Raw genomic sequence first — 10480 nt, forward strand, 5'->3', positions numbered from 1 at the left:
TCATCTCCCATATTTATCTAAAGTACTTTATCCTCAGTGGCTGGTTCACGTTGTTCAAACCAACCTCTCCATTGAGTACTTACATGTCGGTCCCATGCTTCATCATAAAGCGGAACCTGATCGTCTACTCTGATTGCGGTGGGATCAATTGTAGCCATGTTGACTGTGAGATTTTTGAACATAGCCCCTATGCTAACATCTGAATCCCACATTGAGGATGCTAATGATGAATCTGTAGAGTGAACCTCTTCGAGAACTTTTCTAGCATCACCATATTGTTCTAATGAAGGGGAGATGTAAACTAGACCTCTCCTGGTTTTATGATAATAATCATCGGAGTTTCCTTTAGGAACGAAGGGTCGTAATGGAGTTCTTCGTCATTTATCAAAATTCAAACCCTCATTGCGAGAGAAGTCATAGCCTATATTCTCCATCATACGTCGTGGCATTTGTCCATAGTGCAAGAATTGAGGAACGGTCTCATCTTCTTCAGAATTGTCACAAAGTGTATGCAAAGGTTGATCTACCCTTCCAAAGATAATATCTCCCTGATTACTATCTTGGGCTGGTACAATAAAGAAAGTTCAGGTCGACTCGACCGTTTGTTTATTTGTTACAAACAACGAATGCACAGGCAAGTGTAAGGAAGAGTTAGTATACAAACCTAAAACTGGGTCACTAGACTTGTCAGTACTGGTTTCAGGTGATAGAGACTCTGAATCAACAGACGACATGTAAACAAATTCACAATCTTTATTCAGAACAATTTTGCATACTTCATCAGCATTACATACATTGGGGCTTTCATAGCCGGTTACAATGAGTTCAATATCATTCCAGATAAGACCATTGTCATACTCGGACTCACTATCGATCTTATTGCCACTTTCAGGTTCCTCAACCGGTGGTTCTTCCTCCGATTCATAGTCCTGATAAAACAAAGACTCAGTGAAATAGTTCTCAATCCCTTTAAAGGGTCGCTTTTCTGCAAACACTATCTTCACCTGACTGTAATCATCCACATATTTCATACATTCATATAGTGTGGACGAGACAATTAGGTTGCTATGGATCCATGTCCGACCCAATATCATGTTATAGGAGGGTTCTGCATCAATTACGTAGTAGGTCACCTCTGTCTATAGGTCGCCCATTTAGCATTTGAAGCGGACTTTTCCCAACGGACGGGTTCCAGTGGCATTAAAGCCGAAGATGGTTGTGCTTGTTGCCGACAAGTATCTTCAAGGTACCTCAAGTGTTGAATGAACTTTAGGGGAATAATGCTCAGTGCAGACTCTGGATCCACTTGGATTCTATCTACTCTAGCGGAGCAAATGTACCCGGTGAAGTATAGTAGCCGTCGTGTGTCGTACTCTGTGGGGAGTGTAAAATTTGATTTCTTCCGAAGGGGGGGGGGAGAGATTTGTATTGATAAGAATAACTTATTACAAATCAAGAAATCAAATTACAACAGAAGTGAAGAGAATGCTCTTCTTTTTTAGCGTGGGTTCTTCAGTAGCGATAGGATGCCTCTCTCGAATGCTTGCGTCGAGTTTGCTTCCCTTGGATGATCCGATCAAAGTTACAGTTGAGCTTCGGTACGCAGTAGAAGCTCTTGTGTTATTGAGTTCGATTATACCTGAGCTTGATGAGTATCAAGGCCGAAAGATTAGAAAGGGCTTCAATGTAAGAGTTTGTAGACAGCTAATGAGTCTCAAATTTGAGAGTTCAGATTGAGTCTACTTTAATAATCCAAGCAAAGTGCTAGGAAGGTTCTACCAAGCAAGCCAATGAGAGCCTTGAGAGAAAGTCTCTGAATGATCCAGCCTCTGGTTGAAGAGTCTTGAAAATGCCAAGCCTCTCAACTAAATTGTTAGTTGAACCAACCCCTTTTCGCGTTGACAAATGGGTCCTATAAATAGACAAGGGATGACATGAGATTAAGAAAATAATAATCAACAATAAATATATATAAAGCTAGAGATTGCGTTTAGCAAAACTTCTCTGAAAAATAATAGTGATGGAGATGTGAGATTGAAGCTCAAAAAGAAATAAAATGATCTCCTCTTCTTGTGAAACTTTCTTCACATAAAGACACTTGAAAACAAACTTAAAACACACTTAAACAAACTTGTAAATATGATTAAAACCTTTCTTAGTAACACATAAATGTTGAGACTGAAGGGGTATTTATAGGTTCACAAAAAAAAGCCTAAAAACCAAGAAATACCAAGGAAAAAGACAAAATCCCAAAAAATCAGCAAAGCTGGAAAACTAGCCGTTACAGTGCCATTAGTCGACTGATGGTACTGTTTAGTTGACTGATAAGCTGACCGTTAGAGGCCGCTCATACTTCATTGGTTGACTGATGAATTTATCAGTCGATTGAGCAGAAACAATCGGTCTTTCCAGCGCATTTCTTCGGTCGACTGATGGTACTCATCAATCGACTGATAACATGCTCGGAAACATATATGCACAGTAAAATTGGACTTTGAAGTGGGTTTAAAAATAGCAAATAAATTCCAAAAAATTATAAAACTTTAGAAAATATTTATAAATATGAAAATAAACATGTTACAAAAAAAAAATTCAAATTACATTTTCTATTTATGAAAACTCATCATTTTGCAAAATTAATCAAAATACAAAATCTAAAAACACTTGATTTTGACAAAATGATTTCAAACAAGTTTAAAACTTCTTTTGAATGGATTAATAGACTGTATATAAGATATAATCGAGTCTTTTAACTCGTAAACACATATTATGCAAACTTTTAAAAATATGAAAATGGTAAAGATGATTTCATTAATTTGAAATTGTTAAAGCTTGATTTTAATAAAATCATTTCAAGCACGTATAAACACGAAACAAATATGTGTGTGTATATAGCTATATCCATTTGTTTCATATTTATGTGGCTAAACTTGAAAGAAATAAAACGTAAACTATGTGTGTGTATAATTTGAGCTCTAAGTATAAACACACAAAGTATAAACATACTAAACTAATTGATATACCCAAGCTAAATGATCTCATGACGCTTGATCTTGGGCAATCCTCCTCTTTGTAGTATGGATGAAGCAATATTGTGTCTTGTACTTGAATGCATCGTGCTCCATTACAATTTCCTTCCACTCTCCAATGAATATGATCGTGTAGGCACAATCCAACCAACCTCCAATTGAGGATATTTGTGTAAAATACCTAACAAGTAAATATAAACACTCGACAAACGTGAGACATAACAAACTCCCCCTTTTTGATGATGACAAACAATCTACACAAAAGAGTAATAAAATATGCATGATACCAAATGAATATACAATTTGTAACGCTCATGCATAAAACCAATAGAAAACAAAAACTAAGAATTTACTCACAATATACTTGTTTCTCCCCCTTTGTCAATATCAAAATGGGGAAACAATAAGAATGAAGAGAGTGAAAGCTCCCCCTACAAATAAGCATAGGTGAGTATAAAAAAATATGGGGAAAAAGTTTTCCCTATCAGAATGTCATAAAGCATAAAAAATAATAATAAGGCATGTATGTAAGTAGACATAGATATAAAAACACACTAATCACAACTCACGTACAAAGTGACAAGAGAACACATAAAGATATATCATTATAAAAATGGTGTCTCTATACATAGATTTTTTTAAAATAAATCTTAAATAAAAGTTAATGCATAAAAACAATTTAATTAAAGTTGAAATTTAGTGAAAACAAATCTCCAAATGCAATAAAAATGATGATCCAAACATCATATAGAAATATTCATGAAAGAAAACCCATAAAGGAGAATTATGAAAATGCATGAATAAATAATATTAAATAAAATTCATGAATTAATTTATGAAAATTCATGAAATAAAAGTTCATAAAAATCATGAAAAAACCATAAATTTATGAGATGATTTGAAATCCAAACGTAGGTCAAAAAATATATGCCAACATCATTTTTTGAAGGAGATAAGAAATGATTAAGCAAATATTTGAATCAAAAGATAAGCATGCACAAATTACCTCTTATAAACAATCTCTTGGCAAAGAGGTTAGATAAAGATGTCCGCTAATAGAAATTCTTAATCAATATAAATAATGGACACATCTTTCCTACCTATATAAAAATAATGTTGAAACATTTATGTGTTTCATCCATAAAGATCAAAAAGAATTATGCTTAGAATGAAATAACCCAAGATCTATTATACCATTTTTGACAAGAATATTTGAAAAGTGAGCATACCAAGCTATTTGAATTTGTTTCATCTCATACAAAAGCTTTTAGCACCAGGTAAACATGATGAAGAATAAATCTTCGGGGGATTGCTCAACATAAACCTCTTTATTAAAAAAAATTTAAAAGGACATTTCAAACATGCATTTGAAATAGTTTGAAATCTTCAAAACTTGCAAATGCTAAAAACATATAAGAATTTGACTCTATCCTTGCAACTAGTGTAAAGGATTCATCACAATCAACATCCTCAAAGTTAAAATCAACAAAAATTATAATGTGTAATAAAAACAAAAGTATTGATCAATAAACATATTCAAAGAAAATTAAGTTTTTCAAAATACGTTTTTTCCAAAACAAGAAATGAAAAATAAGAACTCTAAAAATCTTGATTTTAAAATCAAAACGACTTTGGCTCCCAAATACTCTTGGTGTCGAAGAGTTTAGAGACATGACCCCTATCAATAAAGCTCAATGCCCTTGGGTTATGACCCCATTTGGGTGCATTTAGTGCATGTGATCGGTCATAATAATAATTGTGCAAATGATCCTTTCTATTACAATAAGTGTAATGAAAAGGATGCATTTGTTTATTTTGACCATATGAATATGCATGAGAAACATTTGCAAACAAATGTGATCTTTTAGATTCATTTTGCAAATGTGAAACTTTTTCTAAATCAAAATAAAATTTGTCCAAATGACCAAAACGATCACAAAAATCACATTTAAATACATTCTCATTCTTATGATTAACATTTGGTGCATGTGAGTGACAATGTGTATAAGTGTGAGATGAAGAAACTTAATGAGATGCACAAGGAACATTAATATTAGACTTAGTAGATTTTTGTGCATTATAGCTAAACTTAGCTAAATGACATTTACGACCGCAAATAGTACACTTCAAATTTTTGCTATATATGTGTCCATAGTGAGTGGATGATTTTGAGCTATTTTGCGCATGACTTAACACACATAATCACAAACTTTTTATGGTTGTTAATGCATTTGGTTAGAGTTGAATCTAAAGAGAAAATACAGTTTTTAACATTATTCAACTCATCATTAGGCACATTAGCATTAACACTAGAAGTAGAGCAAACATGATTATCCTTAAATGAATTAAATTTATTTCTAATAGTTACTACTTCTAGCATGGCATCATTTTTATCATGGGACAAACTAGCAATTTTTTAGCTCAAATTATCATTTTCCAAACTTAACTTATCATTGATGTCTTTAATAATTTTATTTTTCTTAACAATGATATCAAACTTGGATGCTAGCAACTCATGATCGGATTTTAAATTCACATGCTTTCTTTTTAAATCTATAAAGTTTTTATGCAACTTGTTGTAGGCATGCATCAACCTATCATAAGCACAAGCGAGTTCATTAATAGAAAGTTCACTTTCAAAATCGGACTCGCATACCTCACTAGGGCAATCACCTAGTGGTCGTGTTCATGATGATGCTCCAATAGTACTTGAAGTAGAATCTATCAAAACATGTCGGATCTCCCTCAAGTTTCCTTGATGTGCTTCTATAAATTTCCACAATATATAAGCACTACCAAAATGACCAAATTTGTTAGAAATACATGTATCAAAAGCATTAAGCAAGAATTCTAACACAAGCTTGTTCATTATAAATATTTTCTTATCATCTTTGTTCCACTTGGATTTGTCCAACGTGGGCACAATATAAGCATAATTAATAATTTTCCATAGATCAAAATGTTTAGATCTAACAAATAGTTTAAATTTAAGATACCATTGAGCATAGGAGAAATCATTTAATTTAGGACAATGTTAATGACATAACCTAAACTAGGGGCATCATTCATGACCATAATAAATTGATACGAGTGTATCTTCTTCCTTGCTTTGGGAGCTTAGTGATCCTTATGGGAGCTTGAAGATAGATGATTCTTATGGTATCTTCAGAATAGAGACGTGGACGAAGTCGTTGAAGGCAACAACATTGAAGAGTACAGGAAAGCTGTAAGAAACACTTTAGACTTCTAGCGGTCGACCGCACCTGACGCCACGGTAGACCGTGAACGTGCACAGCTCAGGGAAAGTCTCTGGACTTTTCGCGATCGACCGTGATGAACTCCGTGGACTTTTCGCTATGAGTTCTGAGGTCGACTGTGAGTCGGGTTGGGCCAGACTTCTAGTTTCCTATTCGCTTTAGGTTTTATGCTTGATACATATTAAAACACGACTTTTCTAGGATTTTCTAAGCAGATTGTATTCAGAAATGAGATCGGGAGATTGTTTCTTTGATCTAGAGAGATTGTGAGAGAGAGTTTTGTAATCTATTATTTCTCATTATATTTGTTTCTCATTATATTAATTCAGAACTAGGTTTTAAAAATTATAAATTTATTTATTTAAAAATAATCTTTTTATAAAATAAAGTCTTTTAAATTATTATTCTAAAATAATCCCTTTTACACTAGGTAAATTCTTTTCTCATTACAATAATTCTAAAAATAATCTTTAAATATTCTATTTAATATTACTTCTTCCAAAATAAATTCTTTTAAAATATTTCTCATAATAATAGTTCAGAATACTCCCTTTTACAAATTATTCTATCTTTCACAAATATTTTGTAATTAATCATAAACTATTTTTCAACATATCCACTCATCATATATAGCATCACTTCACAAAATATAACCACCGTAATATTATCAACAAACCCATGCAGATAATAACATATCAGTCTAATGTATACAATTAATTAACATTAGATATAAATATTAAAATGACGAAGTAAAGAGAAGCGAGATCTTGCCTCCGTTCGTCGAACCAATCGTCGCTGATGCAAGAAGTTACGGGTGAGGCGACGACGAAAGTCAGGCTGTGAGCGACGTCAACGGCGACATCAAAGCTGAGAGAGGAACTCGATGACAGAGGAGCTCGTAGCGGATCTAAGGAGAAGGAGTCAGCAGTGGTGCAAGCGGTGGTGTCGCGGGGAGGAGGGTAGTGATCGGTCGGCGTCGGGCTGTGCTCGAGGGTGTTGCTGGGGTTCGGGGAGGGAGGAGGAGCAGGCGGAGCATGGGAGAGGAGGTGTGCTACCGCGACACGATGACGCGTAGCGAGGGAAGCTCGGCCAACGAGTGCTACTGCAGGGGAGCTCATCGCGGGAGAAGACGATATGTGAGGGGGTGGCTCAACCGTAACACGGTTGGAGCTTGGAGGTACAGCGGTGGTCAGATCTGGCAGAAGGGAGAAGGGGAGAGGGTAAGCAACAAGGGAGCTCGGCGGTTGTGGCGCGAGCAGTGAGGCTGGCGGGGCAGTGGGGCGTTGGTGCAGATGAGAGGTGGTGAGACGCGCGAGATGGGGGCGGTCGGAGGTGGAGGGGCAGGAGGCGAGCGGCTTTAGCGTGGAGGAGGGTGAGCTTGTGGAGGGGCGCGGTGGCTGGTCTGGGGCGGGGGGTGGGGGGGGGGGGGGGGGGGGCGGGGGGGGGGGGGGGGGGGGGGGGGGGGGGGGGGGGGGGGTTGCTCGCGGAGCGACGCCGACGGAGCTTTAAGGGCTTGGGGCTGCGCCGTTTTGGCGGAAACGGTCGGGAGTCTTAGGAGGAGCTCCGGGGGCGGCTAGCGTGTTGGTCGGGGAACGTGGAGAACGAGGGCGAAGCGGACGTGGGCTGTTGCCGCGCTGTGAAAACGAAGAGGCGAGAGGAAGAGAGAGAGAGTAAGAGAGATATATAAATGTATATATATAATTAGGGTTTAGGGAATTAAAAAAATTAATTAATAAAAAATAATTACTTATATTTAAAATTAAATAATTATGGGATAAATATCTACAAAATAAAACGTACCAACTGTACTAATACAACAGACTATACGCAATAGTAGATATAATACAACTAATTGTACAATTAAACAAGAATAATTAATAAAAAATATATTTACTTACATTTAAAATCAAATAGTTACGGGATAATTATCTACATAATAAAATATACCAGTTATATTAATACAATAGATAATATGCAACAGTTGAAATAATACAATAAATTATACAAATAATACGTAATTAATAATACAACATATTATACGAAATAATACATAATAATAATAATAATACAACATATTATTTAAAATGATACATAATAGTATCGATAACACAACGGATAAATTCTAGAAATTTTTACTACACTAAATAAATTTATAAATATCTAAATCATTTAAATAAATATAAAACTTGGACTTTAAATCATAGAAATTTGTAGAAAATCAAGAAAAATACAAATACTCTTTTAAAAATAAAAACTAAATATTTTAAAATTCTAGAAAAATTATTTAACTAGTATCAAAATTCATGATCATTACATTAAGGGTGGTCAGCGACTCGTATCAAGTTGGTATAAGAGCAATTAGATCTTGTGAAGAAGGGATCCTATGTATGGTCCTTACTCGATCGTAATACAAGAAGTTAGGCGAGATCTTTAATTCTTTGGAAGGAGTTTAGAGGTTTAATGAAGAAGAATATGACTGAAGAGGATAGTTCAGGGAGACTTGATGCATTAGAGAAACAGATGGAGACAATGGGTTCGACTCTCACACAGCTCGTCAATCTTTTCCAAGGAAAGGACAAAAAGGAGGAATCTTCTTCGAAAGGTAAGAAGAAACTTGTAGAGTCTGATGGGGGAGGGTGAGGAATCTAATTCTGATGAGGAGGCCGAGATTGTCAAGACTGTTCCGCATCAAGGGGGTAAGGGTTCTTACTAGAATTTAAAAATAGACTTCAAGGTGGAGATTCCTATTTATGATGGGAGTGTCAACGTCGAGAGGCTTGATGATTAGATCGAGTAGATGGAGACATATTTTATCCTCTACAGATATTCATCCAAGGAGAAGCTTGTGTTCGCGACTTTGAAGCTTTTGGGGCATGCATTGACATGGTGGAAATCCTATTGCAAGCAGGAAAGGAAGGCGGTGTCGTGGAACAAATTCAAGGAGATACTTAGAAAATAGTTCTACCTGGTGGGATTCCTTAAGGAGCATTGGTTCAAGTGGTACGGCTTACGCCAAAGAGTCAATCAAACCATTCAAGAATACACCACGGAGTTCCAACAGCAGACGATGGTCCTCAACATTATGACAGAGGAATATTCTGTGTTTATAAAGTATATGGCGGGATTGAGCGATTACATTCGGAAGAAGATGAAGTTATTCACAGTGGAATCTATTACAGAGACGAGCGTGAAGGCTATTACCATCGAAGGCAAGCAAAAGAGGAGCAACGAGGCAAAGGGAGATGTAAAAGAAGCTGGAGGTGAGTCTAGTGGTTCTTAATCTAAGGAGGAGAAGAGGAAGGATGATCCTAGGCATATGTGATAGCTCAAGTTCCGAAAGAAGTCTCGGGGATGATAGAGCCTAACAATAGTCTCAACCTTATGACAAGGAAGCAAGCCACGAAAGAGGACGACGGCCCTAGAGAGCAGCTCTTTGTTCTTAAGTTGAAGGTGAAGACCAATTTGGTAGAGGCCATAGTTGATCCAGACAGCGAGAAGAATTTGATATCCGAGGCCTTGGTTTAGAAGTTAGGTCTGAAGACAGTCAAGCATCCAAAGCCCTATCCATTAGTGTGGATTCATAAGGAGACGGGCTGAGTGTAGTTGATCAATGTACTTTTAGATTTGTGCTCCATGAGTCGTATATTAACGAGGTCACGTACGACATAGTTCTATTGGATGTTTGTCAGGTTATACTGGTCAATCCCTATTTGTGGGATAGATATACGATCTACGAGAGGCGGGCTTAGAAGTACACATTTACCAAAGATGGTGAAAAGTTCATATTTTGTTCAGCATCTCTTCTGAAGAAGACAAACTTTGTGACAGTGAATCGGGAAAAGAGGCTAGTGAATGCAAGCAAGAAGTTTGTTGCGTTATGCATTAGTTCTTATGAGGAGCCATTGGAAGAGGGTTGCAATTTGGAATGGAAGGTGACTACGACGAGACACAGGATGTAGGGGTTGTTTTTGATCGGATGTCGAGACCAGATTCCTAGCAAGGCCAAGTAGTTCAGAAAAGATGGAGGAGCTCGTGAGTTCCCTCAACTTCAGTTATAACTTGAACGGGACTTCAAGTTCCTAAAGGGGGGAACCATGATACGGGTGTATCTTCTTCCTTGCTTCGGGAGCTTAGTGATCCTCATAGGAGCTTGAGGATATATGATTCTCATGGTATCTTAAGAATAGAGACGTG

The sequence above is a fragment of the Asparagus officinalis genome, chromosome 7, assembly GCF_001876935.1.
Source record: "Asparagus officinalis chromosome 7, Aspof.V1, whole genome shotgun sequence".
Lineage (NCBI taxonomy): Eukaryota > Viridiplantae > Streptophyta > Magnoliopsida > Asparagales > Asparagaceae > Asparagus > Asparagus officinalis.